Source organism: Ostrea edulis, chromosome 6, assembly GCF_947568905.1.
Source record: "Ostrea edulis chromosome 6, xbOstEdul1.1, whole genome shotgun sequence".
In the NCBI taxonomy this organism is placed as follows: Eukaryota; Metazoa; Mollusca; class Bivalvia; order Ostreida; family Ostreidae; genus Ostrea; species Ostrea edulis.
In genome coordinates this window covers 60002427-60025025 of record NC_079169.1, presented here as the reverse complement: position 1 = coordinate 60025025, position 22599 = coordinate 60002427, and the positions used below count along the sequence as shown (strand labels likewise).

The 22599-nt window shown below is 34.8% G+C and overlaps 1 long non-coding RNA gene across 2 annotated transcripts; it reads left to right on the top strand.

The window, feature by feature from the left end:
• Positions 1-7547: 7547 nt before the first annotated feature.
• LOC125677097 (uncharacterized) lies at positions 7548-20619 on the top strand. 2 transcript variants are annotated; one of them, XR_008795915.1, is made up of 3 exons: positions 7548-7990; positions 11171-11544; positions 16508-20619. It is a non-coding gene; the product is annotated as an uncharacterized LOC125677097 (long non-coding RNA). The 2 variants fall into 2 exon arrangements; XR_008795916.1 differs by lacking the exon at positions 7548-7990 and adding an exon at positions 8103-8299.
• Positions 20620-22599: the final 1980 nt, after the last annotated feature.

Sequence of the window (22599 nt, the reverse complement as noted above, 5' to 3'; positions counted from 1 at the left end):
CCTAATCCGGGGCATTATTGTTTGTTCATTCATCTAATTGAAATTGAATGATTTCTTTAGTCTACTCACATTGTTGGTAGTACAAGTTTATATATAGCGAGCATGCGAGAAGATCTAACATGTGATTTTAATTAGATTGCATTTACGGAGGACAGATCATGCTCATATTACGAAGTTAATCGTGTCGTGTATTATTACAAAGATAATTGCGAGATTACTATATCGAATGCGTGATACGGAACCACGGCAACAGAAATTGATTTTCCATTTATATTTTGAATATGAAGCACAAAGGAACGATGTAATAGCCATTTCGACATCTTATCTTTGCCTCTTAAATCAAAGCACGATACTGAATAGTATAACCGTATCTCATAAAACAGTTCTCTGCATGGATGGCGTGTTTGTACAAAAGTAAAGCAATCTATCACTTTAAATTCTTTCCAGATCCGGGTTTTTAAAATGTTCATTAATTGAATGTCTAAGTTTTTCGCTTCCAATGAAAGGTGGATGATATGTACAGCAATAATTTGAAATCGAAAACTTTCAAATTTACTTTATTTAGTAAAAAGAAATGCAGTTTTAGTAGAAAGCAATATGAGAAAAATTTAAAACCCCTGCTGGTCTCCAACACGCGATCTAATTATCAACAGTTCAGCAGTCGACGTGCTAACCGAAATTTTTTTAAAATGTATAGACAAATATTGCTGATATTTATATTTTCATCCATGTTTTAAAAGAAATTCAGTCATTACGACGATATAGAGTACCTCCTTAACGTATGTTAAATTGGAAGATCGTGCTTTTATCGAGAATATAATCGTTGAAACAGCATATGAGCATCAGTAACGAAGCATTAGTAAATGTGAATGTTAGATATGATGGGAAATCGTGTTTCCTGCAGTGTTGATAATTAAACAGCACATTGTAGCGCGTCTGCTGTATCATATAAGTTCAAACTTTATTTTACGAGAATTAACAAATAAGTTCTTCAACTTTTATCAATGCTTCTCGTCGGCTCGGATTTTCGCATGAAGGGGTCATTGTAACCTATATGAGTAGTAGTTTTTTTTTTCCAGGATTACAAGCAGTCTTATAGCTGTATATTACTGGCATTAACTTATTAAACCGAATGTACAGTCATCAAAAGGCCATACCAAATGAATTCTCTGTTAAGAGTAAGCGGGCGGCTAGGCTTCCGCACGGTCAAAGAAAAAAAAAATCCAAAATATTTTCATCGACCTAGTATCTTTTACTACGTGCACAAATCTATTAAACGCTTAATAGAAAACATTAACTAAAGCAAGCTGATAGTGTCAACTTAAACATTGATTACCAAAAGCATGCTGGACTCTTGGGGATTGCGGGTAAGAAATTGGGCGGGTTTCACGGAATCATCCCTTAGTCAGTTTGACGATACAACAGAAAATATGATTTTTATATCGTGAACTATTCCTAAGTACCCTAACAATGAATGGACCTTAGTTTGCATTTTATAACTGAATTGATTCTAACAGAGCACATCACTTGATCTTGTAAGTCTCTGATCTTATGTTTGCTATAGCAAATGTCTGTTCTACAACAGATCAATGAAGACATGTCATGAGTCAAACTAAATTTCCAAAATTGCAGCTTTAAATTATTTATGAAGTAATATTCCATTACCACCTACATGTGGTATTTATATATCTCAACTGATTCAATACGCAAAAGCTTGTTCCGCTTATGGTCAGTATTTAAATAGAAATAGGCTACTGTCAAACAAGTTGATGGTGCAGGGGTTCCAACAGTCTCGTTTAATGTCAGCATTTCGCGAATTCTGTGGTCGTTATAATGATCTAGTTTGCCAATACAACATATCATTGGGTCAAATGCTGTCTGGCGTGTTTTATACCGATTGTTAGGCTGTCCTTGGCACACTGATTTTGACTACGGATAACTTCGTTTACCTGATCAAGATATAGGGCTCACGGCGGGTGTGACCGGTCGACAGGGAATGCTTACTCCTGCTAGACACCTGATCCCACCTCTGGTATATCCAGAGGTCCGTGTTTGCCCAACTCTGTATTTTATATTACTTATAAGAGTTATGAAATTAACGTAGTTCCTCACTCCTGTGACGTCATATGATTTTGCAAAGTCAATGATTTAATGACTGGAACATAAATTTTGTTGGAGTCTTTTTCAATAGTTATTGTAAAAAATCCTGTTAGCCATAACATATTTCAAAAGTCTTAGTTATATTTGAATAGTCAATGATATGGTTCAAAATATTGAATCTAAGGACAATAACTCTGTTTTCATTAAATTATTTATCAAGTCCATTATGTGATAGATTTCCTTTATTTTTCACAAACATTTTACGAAGGTGATAAGGAATCATTAGCTGTGTCCTTTCATGCAATTACATGAAATTTTAATCCACAAGTGATTTTGAATAGCTCAACTGTATGGTGCCAGGTCTCAATTTTTTTTTATGGGGGTGTACATATTCTGGAAGCTATAGATTTGAAATTATTTAGGAAAGGTATGGATTTTTTTTTTCATAAATAACTATAACAGATGTACATCTACTAATATAAACAGAAAAAATGATATGTAAACCATGCTATAAGAAAAATGTGTCCACATTTGTTTGTTTTTTAACATTTTGGAAGTAACGCTAATTCAATAATTTTGCACATATTATTCTAAAACTTGATGAACATATTGAAAATGACATGTGTTTTAGTTATTGACATGTTTCCTGATAAATAAATGCAATTCAAAAAATATTTTGTTGTTTTTGTTTTAAAATAACAGCAAATAACTGTTTCCAATGAATTTCATAAAAATCTACATAGGGGTACATGACTTCAGTAGTGCCTGTAATGAAAATTAATATGGAAAACCTTAACTGTTTTGCCTTTTATCATTACTCTGAATGTTAATTTATTGATTCCAAACACAAAACTGATAGCTAAACCCCAAAAATCCAGGACTAAGGACCCACCTTAATCACTGTTCGTTATCTTCACCTTTCATACATGTCGATAAATTCACAGGATGACGTCAGTTATGTGATTCTTTTTTACTGATATGATGGTATTTTGGTATACAAACAAAATATTGAATATAAAGGGGAAATATGCGTTTAATTTGTTTTGTTTGGCTTGTTCATAGCTGTAAAATATTTTTCCATCTCTCTCTTTCTGATATGTAGCATGGGCTTTGCATTGACACTTAACAGGAAACAAATTGATGCGGCCTTATTTGTTTGAAAAAATCCATAAAATAGTTTTTATATTGCTATTGATCGTTCTTCGCTTGTGTCACGGAGGGAATTACGGTTTGACGGAGATCAATTCCGTGTTGTTTCCGTGAACTTAAGTTTTAATCAGTTCCTAAGGGAAAATCGAATAGTGCTTGCGTCACAGGCTCGTCAAATTCTGTAGACTTTGTATCTTTAATGAGAAATGGTACCAACCGTTTCTAATACACCCACTTCCTCTTAGAGAATACTCACGGTAGTTTCTGTTAAATTTGCAAAAAGGTATCTCACGAGTTTAAAAGTGAAAAATGACCATCAATAACTTTGATTTACACGTTCCAAATATCGGTGCATAAAGGCAATGATATAGCACTAGATGCCAACAACACGCTATACCTTAAAATGTAGAATCATCAAAGTAGATACAATGTCAATGCAAAATATGTATATACAGTTTTACAATACAACCAAATGAATGAATTTGACCCGACAGCATTTCCATGAATAACACTGAAAACTGTTTTTCACAAGCCACACAGAACAATGTTTTAAAATTTTCTTGACAATTGTGTATGTAACATTGCAAATCCCGATAAACATAATTATATTTTTGCATGCGCAAGCTGACTCCCCCTCCTCTCCCATGTGTACGGTCACGTGATAATCTGTTACGTAAAGTTCCAATCTATAAAGGTTGAATTATCAAGCTAAAGTTTTTTCGCATAGCATCCGGTGAATCCAGATTAATATAAACGTACACTTGTGCATGTTTCCCCGTAACATTCGGTTTAACCTCTGCATGAACCTCAGGGTCCACGCATTCAGAGTAAAAATCAACTCGTATAGGGTAAAATGTTTATGCACTGTGAATAAATTTGAAAACAGCATTGAGTAAAATAAACAATGTGGACCAATTCATCAAAGAAGGATTAGCATCCTAAAAGTAAAACAATCATCAGTTACACACGGATTGATCAAATATCGGACAGAATGGTGGAAAAGTGAAGATAATGAACAGTGATCAATCTCATAATTCATGTGAAATACAGCATTAAGAGTAAGGCAAACACGAACCCCTGAACACACCAAGGATGAGATCAGGTGCCTAATAGTAAGCATCCCCTGTTGACCGGTCACACCAGCCATGAGCACTATATCTTGATCAATTAAACAGAGTAATTCGTAATCAAAATTATTATGTAAAGAACTGCCTAACAATTGATATGAAACACACCCGACAGCATTCGACCAAATGACAGGCTGTAATTGTAAATTAGATCGTTATAACGACCATATAATTTGCAAATTGCTGACTTTAAATGAGACTGAAAAAACTTCTGTAGCATCAATTTATTTGTCAGTAGCCCGCCTCGATTTAAAAACTGATGATACACAGAACATGTTCTCGTGTATCGAATCAGTTGAGAGACACATAATTCGGGCGATAATGGAATATTGCTACAAAATATGGGAAGTTGACAATGGAGAAGCTGAAGTCATCCCGCTTGTCATAAAGTTGAGATAAAACAGAGAGAATCACAAAATATAAATTATGAAATGATTTTGTCTGATAATGGCCAAAGTCGACTGGTGGACTTTTCTACCTTAAAGGGGATTGAAAAATCAGTATGTAATCAAGTGAAGTAACATGTTAAACTGGTAACCGTAGATGTATGGCAAATAAAATGGATTTATTGATACCATGAAGGTCGAATGAGTTTAGTCTGTATATCCAGAATTTTTCCTTGTGCTTTTTTTGGTACATGTATCAGATCAACTCGGTCATGGTCATTAACCACTATTGTCATGTCCTTCCATCGGTGATTACCCCCATTGAAATATGTAGCTACTTGCAAATCTTCCTTGCTGTTGATAGAGGACTGGTAATTGCTGACCAGTTTGTGGAGGTCTATTGTTTCTACTACATATTAATGATAAAAAGTTTCCAAATATTTTGTATGCATCATAGCAGAATTATTAAATTAAGAATATAGGAAAAATCTGTTGAATATATATATATATATATATATATATATATATATATATATATATATATATATACATACAAAGTACTAAAATGACCAACGACACGAACAACCAGATTGTCAAATTTTCGGAACGACCCGTCCCTTCTTCAGGACAAACGAAAAGAATTACATTATGTGGCCAATATCAACAGAGAATAAAAAAAAAACTACATATAAATACATCTAGCACTACAACTACACTAATCTACAAACGTTTTAACATTGATTGGCAAGCCTAAAAACAATATATACATATCTATATATATATATATATATATATATATATATATATATATAAACCAACAACTGCATATACCTCATCAATTGTAAACAATGTGGACAACAATATGTTGGGGAAACTACAAACATCAGACTTAGGACCAACAACCACCGATCAACCATCAAAACCAAACGCGTGACCGAACCCGTAGGGGAACATTTCAACAAAGAAGGTCACATTTGGCAAGACATGCAAGTGGTTGTTATTGATCATAACCCATTATGGACCGATGCAGAGAGAAAGAGCACGGAAAAATCCTGGATGCACCGTTTGAAATCATTCCGTCCAGGTGGAATGAATAATTGGAATGATTTCACGCGCATGAATCCAGGATAAATCCTTAGTTAAAATCAGTTTCCATAGCCTAATCGCCAAAATTCACCCGATAAGATATCTTATTTTGTTTGATTAATATAAATACAATTCGTTTCCCCGGTTTCAAGGCTCTGACCTTGAGTTCCTTTATTTAACCTTGAGTTCCTTGTTTAGCCATAGCGAGGATTCCCAGGATTGCGATTGTTGTTTGACCTTCAATACTTCCTAATTATGTTAGAACATCATAAGAAATCATTACAATTATGAAATTTTATAGCTCTTTCTCTCTCTCTCTCCCTCTCATTTTTAAAATTTTAAAATAAAAAAAAGGGGGATGATAATAAGGGAAAAAATGTATTGACCTTGAAGACTAGTATTTTATTAATATATCATCTTCAGACCTCTAAACTATGGTAAAACATTATTCTAAATCAACATAAATTCAGATTCGCATAGCTCTTTATGTTGGGATATCAGAATTTCTAGAATGCGGCTTCAATTTGTCTGACCTTGAAAAATATATTACCTTGAAAAATAAAAATATTATTGAATCTTTTTCCTTAGACTTCTCTCCCATTCACCTATTCGATTGTTGATTTTAATGCTAGATCAGTGTCCTTTGATTGACTTTGTTTGTTGTTTAATCGTGTTCTTCTGGCAATCATTATTTTTCGCTGTTCACCATATCCGAATCATCAATGGTACGGACTACCTAATATTGTTTTGAACTTAATCACTCCATATCATTATCTTCCCACCATTTTATTCCATAATCACATTGTTTTGTAAGATTTCCCTCTAAATTTTTCTGATTTTTGTAATTTTTCAAGAATAATTTTATTTTCATCCCGACCCGACCATGGTACAAACTCTCTAAACCATAGTCAGTAAACACGCTTTACAACGTAACCACCACCATTTTTATCACTCAGTACAATAGTGTATCACTCTTCTCACCAATGTAGTTTATCGATACTTGTCGTTTTTGTGTGTTATTTGTTTATGTAATTTATGTCTCTTGATAAAGACGCGGGTTGCGTCGAAAATTTGAGTTTTAAATAACCAACAGTGTCGTGGCCTTTTCAGTGCTTTTATAAATTTCTTTACTGGCCTTGTATCTTCTCAGATCCGACACTTTAAGAAAGTAGGGTGTTGTTGGGTTTTTGTGCTTTTTTATATATATATATATATATATGTGTGTGTGTGTGTGTGTGTGTGTTTGTAAGCCCTGTCAATTGAACCAGTGAATAAGAAGGCACACGTGTAAATCAACACGGGGTCGGTCAAAGGAACACGAAAATGGTGGTGTTCAGTTGGATTTTTATAAAAATCAGCATAAAATCATTAAATAGTTCATCTACCATCAAAATCCTGAAGTGTTTACTTAACAGGATTTATGAGATGTGTGTAACAGGTGTGTAAAGATTTAGCACTCGTCCATCTTTTTTCCTTGCGAGCATGGCTTACACACTTTCGAAGTGCGCATGCTCTGTTTTGAATGACGTAATTTGTGATGTCATCATAATGGAGTTTTCCAGGGAAAGAAGGTGGCCCATCTGAGGTAAGTAAACACGGTTGAAAGAAAATTTTGCATATTAACAATGAGTTTTTTATTAGATAGACTGATTAAATGGTGTTTCATACCGATCGTGTTATGTACAAGCGACAGAGTACCCGAGTTACTGAACATTCCGATGATGAAAGTGATATATCTAGTACGTGAACTGTTTGGGTTTTTTTCTAAAATTTAATCTTTGCAGTTAATGTACTCTGTATACTAAAAATTCATATTGATTTTGGATAGAATTTCACATTTAAAAACAAATAGATATGCGCCAAGTCCTTAGGAATCAACCCCACCCCCACCCCTCCACACGGGACTTTTTTTTGGATGATTGGACCGTATCCCCCTTTTCATCTGTCTCCCTACTTTGAAGTTTTTTTCCCAACGCCATGACATAAATAGATAAATAAATAAAATGCAAAAATAAAAACGAAAGATATATATGTATTCGGATTGGCATGTTCCACTTTGTCCGGGTTGAAATCCCCGAGGATGCAAATGTACATTACGCCGCACTGTTTGCAGTACGTACATGGTACAGGTGTACCGCATAGGTATGTAGCTACTAAGACTATAAACCAAACAGAATATCATATGTAAAACTATTACTCTGAATGCATTTGACTTGTTTACAATGTAGCCTGTCGGGGTGTGGTGCGTGTCACACGCGTTGTTTACACGTGCACTTTAGGTGGCAGTGGAGGAAATTCGAACCATGTATGGATTATTGTCTCCTGATAACTTTGGCAGTTAACTTTTGATTTCAATCTACTTTTTAAGAATAATATAACCCTCGCTAATCATTGCCAACCTGCATTTCGATCTTGGCAGAATGATCTTCAGCTACAATTCAAAATTAAGGGGTGATGTTGTGTACTGAGTTTTTCTTGATTGTTTACATCTGTGACTGTTTATGTGATGTATCAACTGATCAAGCTGTACAGTGTCATGACATATAGTGGCATAGCTTCCATTTATGTACTTGCGCATCATTTTGTCAAAAGAAGAAAATTCTAAAATGATAATTAAGATTTTTAACATGTATATGAATATACATGTATGTGTATGTTTGATTTTAGTATAATACCTGTAGAGAATATTTCAGTAGTATGAAGTGCCACACATTTAGACGCATGCATGTGGTGTTTAAAGGTCTCATCTGAAAGACCAGCAACTTTCTCTTTTGAATGCTAAATATGATGATGGAGCATTCACCTCACTACCTACATTTTCACCCTAAATAAAGTACAAGCATGGCTCGAAACCATGATTTCTTGATCCTGTTACCAGTCTTCACGAAAAACTTTGTAAAGTACAGGCCCTTCGGGCCTCCCAGTATAATAATTGTGCAAGCCCGAACAATATTTTGCAGGCCCAAAATGTTTATTTTCTAATTTGATCTCTTGTTATTTGCTGATTCTACTCTATAGACACATGCACAGTTCTTTTACTGTAGGAAAATACAGGTCAAGATGATCATAGTTAAAGAACAACTGACATTAAAAGGATTATATTATTTTTCAACATATTAATCCAGTATATACGAAAGTTTTTGGACCACACAGGACATTCGGTCCAGTGTAATCAATGAACACACCGGACCGAACCAAATTTTGTCAGACCGAAAAACCTAATGTAAAAAAGTGAAACACGTGAAAATGCAAAACCAAGTGAATCTTATTTATTATACTAGTTATACTATTCCAGGAATCCTTCCCGTATAATACTTTAGACAGTCCATGCGGTTTTAATCAATTCATTTACATATTTGGATGTGTGCTATTTTTTTTACTTATAACAAACTCCGCATCAAGATAGTAAAGCTCAAAACCGGACATTGAGACATCTGACATTCCGGTCCGGTGTAAAAAATGATGCATCGGACCTGAGGCACTGCATATCGGTCAGGTCCGACGGTCCGATGTCTTTCGCATAGACTGATTAATCTCGCAGATACATCAGCAGCTCATGTTCAACTCTGTTTTGTATACACCACGTACAAAACATTTTTTAAATGTTAGCCAAGGCCTACCCTCGCAGTGTTCGAAATTGGTTTAAAACTTGGTATAGACCACAGGTCTATGCCAAAATAAGATGACTTAGACCTCATCGAATTGGCATAGACCACAACATTGAAAAAATAATAACACAAATTTAAAACATTTTCATTTACTTCTAATATACTTAGAAAGTGTATTTTCTTTCCATTTCTGTAATATCATCCTTTCCTCATAATGTTTATCAGACGTCGACTGACCATGCAAGGCCCTCTTGGATAACTTTATTGCTTTAAATCTAGAAAATTGGCATAGACAATTTGGTCTATCTCAATTACAGTTGGCATAGACCAGTGCCATTTGACATATACTCGGTCTATGGTTAATTTTTAACACTGCCCTCGGTCCAATGGGGCATGAATTTTCGTTTTTTTCTCCTCGTACGACAGTTTTTTTGGGGTTTTTTTATCAGATGGTTGTGATTGTGAAATACGCTTGGGTGGTTTTGAATTTCCCGGACGAGCCCCCTCCCTATACTTCAGAAAAGGCAGCATGGTTGATAATTTTTCTATGCGAAATTTGACTACTAAGTCATGACATTTAGTCTGAGTCAATCTCACGCTTTATTTGTAATATATACAGAACATATAAGAAAACATTTACAGGCCCATCGGACTCCAGGGTTTAATATTTTAAGAAGCCCGATCCCGATTTTACTGGCCTCGGGCATCAGCCACTGGTTAATGTCGAAGACTGTGTTACCACTGAGCTACCATGACCAATTTTTATACGCCCGTCTTAAGACGGGACGTATTATGGTATGGCGTGTCTGTCCGTCCGTCTGTTAGCTTTTTCGTGTCCGACTCGTAACTTAAATACTACAAGGCCTAGAATCATCAAACTTTGTCTGTAGATACATCTTGGGTAGAAGGTGTGTCGCACATTAAGACCAGGTCACTGTGACTTTTCATTAAGAAGATATGGCCATATATGGCAAAAACTTGTCCGGCTCATAACTTGAAAACTATTAGACCTAGAATCACCAAAATTGGTCAACTAATGCATCTTAGGTAGAAGGTGTGTCGCATGCTACTTTAAGGTCACTGTGACATTTAATTAAGGTGATATAAAAAAAAAAATGTTTTAATGGGTACTATCTATACTGTTAACAATATGTGACGGGCGTATCATGTGCCATGGCGGTGCACTTTATTTAACATGAATTCATAGCTAAAAAAAAATTATTACTAATTTTTTGGTTAATTCCATAAATATATTATTCCGCTCTCTAGACACAATTCTGGGTTACCCCCCTGCCTTTGGGGGTATAAGCACCTCATTTCTTTCAGAATGGCACAATGTCAGGAGAGCTTTTGTTATTTGTTATACTCTTAATGTTGATGGCATGCATCTATGAACAACAGGATAATTTTTTAGATTATTATTTCTGATATCATATTTGTAAATTGTTTATGAGGGGTTGTTAAAAGTTTGTGGACAAAAGGACGCACTTATTAAAAATTCAGAGTTATCGTAAGTGAAAAATATAGGAGATGTGTAACAAGATTGTATATTTGAAGATTTTAATTTTAATTAATTTTTGTAAGTATTGATTTCAGATACATGTATGACATTGCATGCTTGGTGGGGTGGGGGGGGGCTACAGTTAGATAATATTCTGGTCAGCACATTCGATAAACTACATGGAATTCATTAAATCACTTCTTTTTCTTTCAGTGGTCTTCAACTTTTAATCTCCAAGAAGGAAATGTAATTAAAAGATGAATAAAGTATCCCTAAGAATACCAGAAGAAAGGCTATGTGTTGAGAAAAACAGCCCTTCCTCAGTACCTCAGAACTAGATGATAGCCCTTAATTGTTACTTTATGCTGAATATGACACAGTATAGAAGATCTGATCATGAAGAAGTAACACCATTGATACACTTGCCAACTGCCAAAATTACTTTCTGATAGTATGACGAGATTAGAAGATATCATGGTGTAGTCATGACACAAACTGCAAATCAAAGAATTAATTGTCTTCCCCAGAGGATGAACAGAGCACGATGGCTTCACATGGATAACATTTCCTTTCGAGTTTTGAAATTAGTAAGTATACAAAATATTTTAGGCCACATAGGGCCAAAAAAAAAATGTTTGTTTTAGGTCGCCTCTCATTTTTAAAAAAAGGGTTGGTAGGTAGGTTTATTTTATTTTTTTTAAAATATTTTTTTTTATAAAAATAAATAAGTGCCTTCGAATCAATGAAAATTTTATAGTTAAAGTTGTAATATAATGTGTTTAACAGATAAAAAATGGGTTCAGAGCACAATGTTTAATTTACAAAATACACAGTATGTGATGGAGTTTTAATATTACAATTATAGATGTCTTGGCATTTCGGGTAATAGTTCGTATATCGATGAATTGAAATCGGAAAATTGAAAAAAAATTAATAGGGTCGGTGGATATATTTAGGGTCGGGCAGACGACCTGAAACAAACACATTTTTTATTTTGGCCTAGTCATAAAATTATTTTTTAGATTTTCATCTTTGTTTGGAAATAAAAATGGGCAGGTGGTTGGAGTTTATTTTTATGCCCCCCTTTGAAAAAGAGGGGGCATATTGTTTTGCACCTGTTGGTCGGTCGGTCGGTCTGTAGACCATGTGTTGTCCGCTCAATATCTTGAGAACCATTCACTTGATGATAATGATATTTCATATGTGGGTTAGCAGGGTTTGACATTTACTTTCTTGAGCACTAGACCAGTCGGGCTACTTCAAATAATATTTACTAGACCTGACCTTACATCCACTAGCCCTGACCAACTTTCCAGAGAAAAGAAACCCTGATGGTTTCTCCATATTTAAGTACTTAATTCAAATGACAAACGTTAAGTTTAAACTAAAACGTACTTAATTGTCTCAAAAACATCTTTAGTCTTGTCATTCAATTTGGTGCTTTTATTTTCAAACTTCCCAATCTACTCCTTTTTTTTTCTCGGAACATCCTTCCTTGAGGACGAGAAGTTGAGACATTCCCGCACATGTGTCAACAACGAAAAATGGCTATTTACGATTTAATTTATTCATTTGATACAGGCAACGAAATTAAGGGGAAATACTCGCTAAATGCGAATTAAAAATTGAATTTGCGAGTAAAAAATCACAAGTGATCGCAACTTTTTGCGAGTGAAAAAACCCCAATCTTTTTCCCGGATTTCCTCGGTTTATTGGCTGTACTTTGAAGTTTACAATAATCTTGTCTTGTGCATAGAAACTCTTTACAGAATGAATATATAAGTATTGAAAAAGTAAACGTGGATCGAATAAATAACAAAGGCCAAGGTCATCTCAGTCGATGGCCTACTTCATACACACTTCAGATGTCTCAGAGACGTCTGATTTAAATAGCAAGCATATTGATCTCGTCCGTGTCTATATAAAACAACACATGACAGTGTGTCACCATTTCACGCGGTGTCCTTCTGTACTCTATAGTCAAACACTTCGAGTTCGCGGGGTTTTCTTTTCAACTAGAATTTTTTTAGATGAAATTTCCAAAAGTTTTGAACATATAGTTTAAATTGGCGCAAACAGTCTTCAAGATTTCAATCCACATGATGCTGTTAATAGGTGGTAGATCTCTGGACAGCGAGTACGCCGCACAAGTGTACCATATGACCCGCACCATGTATGTTGTCTGATAATTCATTGAATTTTAAATGAAAGAATTCGCAATCATATTTTTATTATTGCACTTTAAAGGAGATTTTAAAAGATTTTCCCAAAATTTTGATAAAGAGACATGCTTGTTTTCTTAAATTCATGTAAAACAGTAATCGATTGAAAAATGCTAGTAAAAGCTCAATTTTGCTAGTTGGAAAATAATCCACTAGCTAAAATTTGCTAGTGGTGAAAAAAGTTAATTTCGATCCCTGTGATAGACACTTTCTTATATTCAATTAAAATAAACTGGGGTTTTTTTCAAATGAAAATAAATTCAGTTTATATATATTTATCCGAAATATAACTTTAAACCCATTAACAAAGAGTAAATGTCGTAAAACATCACTTCCGACAGCGACTATGTATTCGAACTAAAAATAGAGATTTTGTCATCACGCGGTTCAAAATTGCTCGCAAACTCTTTACAGTTATTTTTTAAAGTTAAAAATAAGATATCTTATGGTTTAAAATAAAGTTTCTTGTTTATTTTTTCAACATGACCAGTCGGACTAGTAAATCGACATTTTACCCGACCGGACCTATCATTTAGTAGACTCGGTCGGTCGGACGTGCCTTAGTGTCAAACCCTGGTTAGTTATGAGTAGAAGAGGATCCTTATTGTTTTTCAGGTCCAAAGGTCAAGGGTCAATCTACTCTGGACATAGGAATATAATGTCCGCTCAATATCTTGAGAACCCTTTGCTTGAAAGACATCAAACTTGGCACACTGGTACATCCTAAGGAGTAGATGACCCCTATTGATTTTAAGGTCATATGGTCAAAGGTCAAGGGTCAAACTGGGCATGGGAATATACTGACCATTCAATGTCTAGAGAACCCTTTGCTTGACAGACATCAAACTTGGTACACCAGTACATCTTCAGAAGAAGATGACCCCTATTGATTTTGAGGTCACATGGTCAAAGGTCAAGGGTCAAACTGGACATAGGAATATACTGTCCGTTCAATATCTTGAGAACCCTTTGCTTGACAGACATCAAACTTGGTACACTAGTACGTCTTCAGGAGAAGATGACCCCTATTGATTTTGAGGTCACGTGGTCAAAGGTCAAGGGTCAACTGGACATAGGAAGATACTGTCCGTTCAATATATTGAGAACCCTTTTCTTGACAGACATCAAACTTAGTACACTGGTATGTCGTCAGGAGAAGATGACCCCTATTGATTTTGAGGTCACACGGTCAAAGGTCACACTGGACATAGGAATATATTGTCCATTCAATATCTTGAGAACCCTTTGCTTGACAGACATCAAACTTGTTACACTAGTACGTCTTCAGGAGAAGATGACCCCTATTGATTTTGAGGTCACATGGTCAAAGATCAAGGGTAAACTGGACATAGGAATATAATGTCTGCTCAGTATCTTGAGAACCCTCTTCTTGACAGACATCAAACTTGGTACACTGATACGTCTTCAGGAGAAGATGACCCCTATTGATTTTGAGGTCACATGGTCAAAGGTCAAGGGTCACACTGGACATAGGAATATATTGTCCGTTTAATATCTTGAGAACCCTTTGCCTGACAGACATCAAACTTGTTACACTGGTACATCTTCAGGAGAAGATGACCCTTAATGATTTTGAGGTCACATGAGCAAAGGTCAAGGGTCAAACTGGACATAGGATTATACTGTCCGTTCAATATCTTGAGAACCCTTTGCTTGACAGACATCAAACTTGGTACACTGGTACATCTTCAGGAGAAGATGATCCCTATTGATTTTGAGGTCACATGTTTAAAGATCAAGGGTCAACCTGGACATTGGAATATACTGTCTGCTCAATATCTTCAGAACCCTTTGCTTGACAGACATCAAACTTTAAATAGTACGCTGGTGTATATTCAGGAGAAGATGACTCCTATTGATTTTGAGGTCACATGGTCAAAGGTCAAGGGTCAAACTGGACATAGTAATATACTGTCCACTCAATATCTTGATAACCCTTTTACTTGACAGACATCAAACTTAGTACACTGGTACATCTTCAGGAGAGGATGACCCATATTGATTTTGAGGTCAAAAGTCAAAAGTTGAACTGGACATAGTAATATATTGTCTCCTATATTTTAAGAATTATTTGTTTGATTGACACGTACCAAACTTGGTACACTGGTACAGCATAAGGAGTAGATGACCCCTATTGAATTTTAGGTCACATGGTCAATTCACTCTTGACATAGGAAGATATTGTCTGCTCAATATTTTGAATTGATGATAATACTATCAATTAAATGAGGTGTGTGTATAACCCTTTTCAATTTTGCACCATGGGGGGCATATGTGTTTTACAAACATCTCTTGTTTTTTTTTTTCAGAATATATATTTCACGTTCATTATTCTCACATGTTGCTGTAGAGTGTAGATTACATCATTTTTTTACATTGTTTTCTTTGGACAGAAAATTTCCATACAGCAATATTATAATTGTTGTTGAGTGATTTTGAAGTACATTTTCATGTAACACTGAAGTTGAACATTCTTTTTCCCTGTTGTCCGTCTGTCTGTAAACTTTCACATTTCTGACTTCTTCTCAAGAACCACTGGGCCAATTTCAACCTAACTTGACAAAAAGCATCCTTGGTGAAGGGCTTTCAAGTTTGTTCAAATAAAGGGCCACACCCCCTTTCAAAGGGAAGATCTAATTACAAAATTGCAAAAATAGGGTGGGGTCATTTAAAAATCTTCTTCTAAAGAACCACTGGGCCAGATGATGTGAAAGTTACATGAAAGCTTCCGAACAAGTGTAGATTGAAGTTTGTTCAAATCATGACCCCCTGGGGTAGAATAGGGCCACACTAGGTGATCAAAGTTTTACATGTACAAATATATAGGGAAAATCTTCACAAGAAGTAGGAAAATAACAAGGCCAGTAAAATACAAATTTACGTAAAGGCTTCCTGAAATAGTGCAGATTCAAGTTTGTCATAATCATGCCTCCCAGGGAAGGTTGGCCGAGGCCACAATAGGAGATCAAAGTTTTACATTCAAATAAGTATAGAGAATTTTCAAGAACCATTAGGCCAGAGCAGTTTACATTTACATGAAAGCTTCCTGACATACAGCTCTGTAGTGCAGATTCAAGTTTGTAAAAATAAAATTTCCAAAAGGTGTCGCTGCATGTGTTTGGTGTAATTTTTGTTCGTTCTGCACAAACTTGCTCACTCAGCTTGACACAGCCTAGGTAATTTACAGCTGATCATTTGATAAACACTTATTTTGTAGAAATAGAAATTATGATTTTTATCTATTTATACATTTATTGCTATTTCTATGAAGACCTTTTACTAATCACTTCTCTAAATATTTTTGCAGATTTGTCAGAATGTTATGCATCGTTATCAACAGAAAAGAACTTCATAGGTAGACCAAAGCTGACATGGGATGAGATCCTAGAACAAGACCTAGAGTTTACAGGATTGGATAGGATCAATCCACTGGGTCGCCAAGTGTGGAAGTACAAACTTCAACCTCGACAGGACAGCCAGGCCTCACCCTTGCAAAAAGATTAATTTGGCCTGGATAGTCAAAATGAGTGATGATGATTGATATCAAGGTCTGACACTGGAAGCTCAGTAAGGGTAGATGCTGGCAATGGAGCTGTTTAGCAATAAAACAAACAAGTTTAACATTAAACATATTTGTATACTTTTTTGGCTCACCTGAGCCAAAGGCTCAAGTGAGCTTTTCTGATCACCTTTGCCTGTCGTCTGTCTGTTTATAAACTTTTCACATTTTCATTTTCTTCTCCAGAGTGAACCACTGGGCCAGTTTCAATCAAACTTGGTATGCATCATCAATAGATAAAGGGTATTCAAGTTTGTTCATATAAAGGGTCATGCACCCTTCAAAAAGGAAATAATCATGGAAATGCAAAAATAGGGTGGGGTCATTTAAAAAACCTTTTCAAGAACCACTGGACCAGGAAAGTTGAATTCACACGAAAGGTTCCTGTTTTGTGCAAATCATGGTCTCTGGGGGTAGGGTGGGGTCACAATAGAGAATCAAAGTTTTACATTCATATATAGTGCATATTCAAGTTTGTAAAAAGCTCACAGGGGTAGGGTGGGGGTCACAATAGGGGATTTAAGTTTTACATGTGAAATATATACAAGGAAAATCTTTTAAAATCTTCTCCTCAAAAACTAGATGCAGAACCGTAGCTCTTTGAAAAGAGAGCTTCAGATGAACCCCTTATAAAAAAAACTTCAATTTATGGCAGAGAAAAAAAGTGCATGTTTAAGTCCCTCTATCACTGCATTCCTGCATCGCTGTCTCATGAATTTAATATTAAATAATTCCCAACATATTTTCCCACTATACTTGTTTCCAAACATACTTTCAAATATTTTCTAAACCCACATATAACCCCAAAACAGCTTCAAGTGATTTCAATTTCTTTGTTGATGTAGCCATGTTAAGTAGCCAGTCGATTTGAACCCCAGTTCATTTCCATACTCATACTCATTTTGAAACATAATGTTTGTGTGAACTAATATCCTCACAAATATTTTTAGTGAAATATTTTGGATGAAATCATCCCAGTTGGGTTAAATACTTATTATTCAAATACTGTAGGTTTGAATATTGAACTAATCTCACAGCTTTCTTAAGTTTGGTCCCCATCCCCACCAGTCTGTTTTTACGCTTAACTATTGAAATGGGGTGTAAGGGATCAGACTAGGCTTTTATAGCATTATCAATTTTCAAAAGCTTTAGAAAAATTATACAATTTTAGGTCACTTGAGTAAACTCAGATGACATATTGCTATTGATCTGCATCTGTTGTAGTCCGTCGACATTAACAATTGAACATTTTTAACTAAATTCTATAACTGAAAGATGAAGATACCGCACAGCGATCAATCTACGATTCAAATAACGGAATTCTTTTCAAATTTAGTATGAAGCACACAAATTTACATTAAACCTTCTTGACATAGTGCATATTCAAGTTTGTTAAAATCATTTCCCCGGGAGTTATGGTGTGGTAACAATAGGGGGTCAAAGTTTTATATGCTAGCTGATATAAAGGAAAATTCTTTAAAGATATCTCTTGAACTATTTAAGCTAGGGCTTTCATATCTTGTATATACAATTTTTATGGCAAAACAAATCTGACCTATTCAGTATGTCCTGAACTACATTGTGTTTAAGGTAGATCTTTCATATATATTATATATTATGAATTTCTTATGATAAAACCTTTCATCTTGTTGAGGAGCCTCTCACCTCTGGTTGGCGCGGGTTTGAATCCTGCTCGCACCGGTAATTGAGAAAGTTTCCCAGTTTACTCTCGGAAGGTCGGTGGTCTCTTCCCAGGTACATTGTATCTGGGTTCTCTCTTCCACCAATAAAAACTGGGCACCACCAGATAACTGAAAAATTGTTGAGTGTGGCGGAAAACAGTTAAAACAATCAATCATATTATGTTATTTGACCTTGTGACCCTGAACTCTGAGTTTGACATACTTTTAAGAAAGTATAACGTATTAAGTATATCCAGGACTATTTTAGATAGGGCTTTTATGTTTTGTATATTGATTACTTATGGCAAGGTCTTTCATATCATACCAAGACCTACGACTTTTTACCTTGGTCTTATCCAGAACAGCAATATCATGCTAGTCATATCTTTGTCTTATATGATTTCATTTTATGTTGTGTTCTTTAGAGCTAGGTTTGGGTCACATTATTCATGAGAATAAAGATTGATAAAATAGCATTTAAAAATCAAAACAGCAGGGCCAAGATGACTCAGGTGAGCGATGTGGCCCATGGGCCTCTTGTTGATTTTGATATTTCTACCTATATCATTTGTATGAGAAATGGAACTCCTTTTTTTCTTTTACAAATACATGTATTATCATATGGATCCATCTTTGTTGATTATTTAATCAAAGGACATATTCAATGTATTAAATGTAAATTTATGGATATGTCTGTGGTTGAATTACTTATGTATGTATGTATACATTTTTCTCGCACATGCAATTACATATATGATGTATATATATTTACTAATTGTACATGTAATATCCCCTGTTATATAATAAAATATATGACTGAGAATAAAAGACCTGCTGTTTTCATTGCTACCATGAAACATTAAAAGATTAGAATAATTCAAATATCTTAATGAATTCTATAATATATGAATTTGATATTTGTATATGATTGCCTCACTGGTGTTCAATGTGAACTTTGGTTTATTGTTTCAGTTTGCTCGATCTTTATATCAAATTAAAATTTAAGACAAATAAGGAATTATTTCCGAAATTGGTTAATATGGTACATTGTAGTAAAATAATCAAGAGTTTATTCATATGAGATAGCTAAATTTCACATGGATAACCAGTGACTGATTCTTGATTGTCAACATTTTCACCGAACAGTTCAGAAATTACCATGGTACATGTACATACTATTAGGGGATCATAAAATTCCTTAAAGAGTGACAAATTTTTAAATATCACCTTTTCAAGGAGAAAAATCCTCTTACGTATATGAATACTATGAAGAGATTAAAAGAGAGGTGGCTAGATCACTTGTATGGTGAGATTCATTTGTGGCAAGAACTGGTATGATGTCTTGAGTCAGAAAGCACTGGAATCCACTAGGAATAGTTTTAGATCTATGGAGCGCCAAAATAACAAACTCAGATATTTGAAGATATCTTTAATTATTTGAAGATATTATTAATTCATTTCATGCACGCAACATTGCAATCAAAGATCTCTTCAAATAATTAATGATATCTTCATTTGAATTGAATTATTGATATCATTATTTATTCCGCTGAATTGATGCACACAATAATTTAATTGTTGCTCTCCTCAAATGAATTATAATTTAATGATACCAACAATAGAATTAATGCATGCTACAATTCAATTGAAGAGAGCAATAATTCATTAATGCTAACATCACTTAATGTGCGCAATAAATGGATTATTGCTCTCTTCTATTGAATTAATGATATCATTAATTAAATTGATGCGTGCAATAATTATGTTAGTGAGAGAAATTATCTAATTGAGATATAATCCTAAATTAATTCGACATATCCACAACTGAATGAATGATTTCTTTAATTGAATTGTTGCTCTCTTTTTAAAAACAAAACAACGATGTGCGCATTAATTACTTATGAAATAGCCCTGTATATATAATTAAAAAGATCTATTGAATTAAAAGAGATAATCAAGTCATTCATACAGAGCTCTAAATTAATTTTTGCAAGCAATATTTCCACCACATGGATATTATTGGACTTCAATTATTTGAGCTTATGTAAAACATTAAGATTTTAAAAATCATCCTGGTGAATTTGTATTACAAAAGTCATGAGAGGACACGTCCAGTTTTTGAACAAAAACAGAAAGTAATATATTCCCTTGAATTTGGTCATCCCTGTCCTCAGTGTGTTTCAGACGTGTTTGGGGGGGGGGGGGGGGTCCAACACGTTTAGCGGATATTTAGTTGTTGGCATGTGGCGGGAGCGAAACCAGGAATTATCCAAGGGAAGGACGTAATGAGTGCCTAAAGCACGAAATCTCTAAACAAAAATATCTAAGATGAAGGAAAATCGTGATTTTTGGGGGTTTTCTATTACAATTTTGTCCTCATATTTCAAAGTGAGATGATAGTCAAAATTGACATAATTTCCATGTACATATCATAAACATGTAGATATTTTTGTAACAGTATATGAAGGAATCTGGAGCAAATCCTGATTCTGAAGTTATATAAACTGGTGTTATACACCGGATTTTCAAACAATTTATGGTTTTTGCAACGTTTGATTAAAGTTTTCTGTAAGGCCACATCTATGTAGTTACATTTACACAGAATGTTCATGAAAATGTTACCTTTTGGAGTGGAATTAAGATATCGCGTAACATTTTTTTTTTTACAAAGATATCTAATTTTTATCTATATCAAAAGTCAACAAAAAACTTAAAAGTAATACAAAAAATGTATATAATTATTAATACTTGTTTTAGATCTTTTAGGCACTGCATTATACAGAATTTTGATTTTATTTATCATACTTTTTGGTTGAATTACTACCGAGTCTGGCCCGTACAGCATGTATTGACAAACGAGGGAGTCTATAATCATAGAAGTATATATATATATATATATCAGGGAAGTCGTTGTGGCCGAGTGGACTTACGCACTGGTTTGACAATCTTGCTTGGCGGTGGGTGCCGTACGGGGCTGGGGCGAAAATTTTCAGTACCTAGTTGTGATTATTTAGTGCTTTATATATATATTATATATATATATATATATATAATGATAATTATTATAAGTTATTATTACAATTAAAGTTATCATTATGGACACTACTACCCCTCCCCCGACCGGTCGCGGTAGCTCAATGGTAGAGAGTTCGCTTCGTAACCGGGAGGTCGTGAGTTCTAGCACCGTTCATCCGCAAACCCAATTTTAAGACGTTGAAATTGGTAGTGATTGCTCCTTCGCCAAACGCTCGACATTTAGAAGTGAGAATCACGGATCTTTTAGATGTGACCTTATAAACGTAGATCCCTGGTCGTACATGTAGTAGGTGTTCGCACGATATTTCAAAGAACCCTCACTGCTACGACCTTGAACCCTATGGATACATTGGATAGGTACTCCGCTTAAAGCTGGTTACGTCTCAATATGAATAAAATATTCTCGACGGGACGTAAATTATATAAGCAATCAATCATCCAATCAATACTATCCCCCCCCCCCCTTTTTGTTGTTGTTGATTTTCTTAAGGCGATAATTTCAATGAAATGTGTGGATTCCCTGTCTATCCCATCCCAATTTCCATTTATGTAATCGTTTCACACTTTTTTGTAAGTTTTAGAGATTGGCCTTATGTATTTAGCGTGGTGAGAATGATTGTTTGGATGTTTCAAAGTGTTTGATTGCCCGTGTGTATCAGAGTGTTTAACTGGCCGCGTGTTTCAGAGTGTTCAATTGCCTGTGTGTAAAGGAAAGTGTTCAATTGACTGTGTGTAAAGGAAAGTGTTCAATTGACGGTGTGTAAAAGAAAGTGTTCAATCCCCTGTGTGTAAAGGAAAGTGTTCAATTGCCTGTGTGTAAAGGAAAGTGTTCAATTGACCGTGTGTAAAGAAAAGTGTTCAATTGCCTGTGTGTAAAGGAAAGTGTTCAATTGACAGTGTGTAAAGGAAAGTGTTCACTTGATAAGCAAAAATTCAAGGAGTGAATAAAACTATATTTCACAAATTTCGACCGCAGCAATGTCTTCTATGTTGTTTTTAGTACCAAATAGTAAATTTTCGTACTAAAATACCAATAACTGTAGAAGTGTTCAGTTGCAGGTGGGGAGTTAAGGTGTTCATTTGACACGCGTTACACGTATGTGTGTGTGTGTGTGTGTGTGT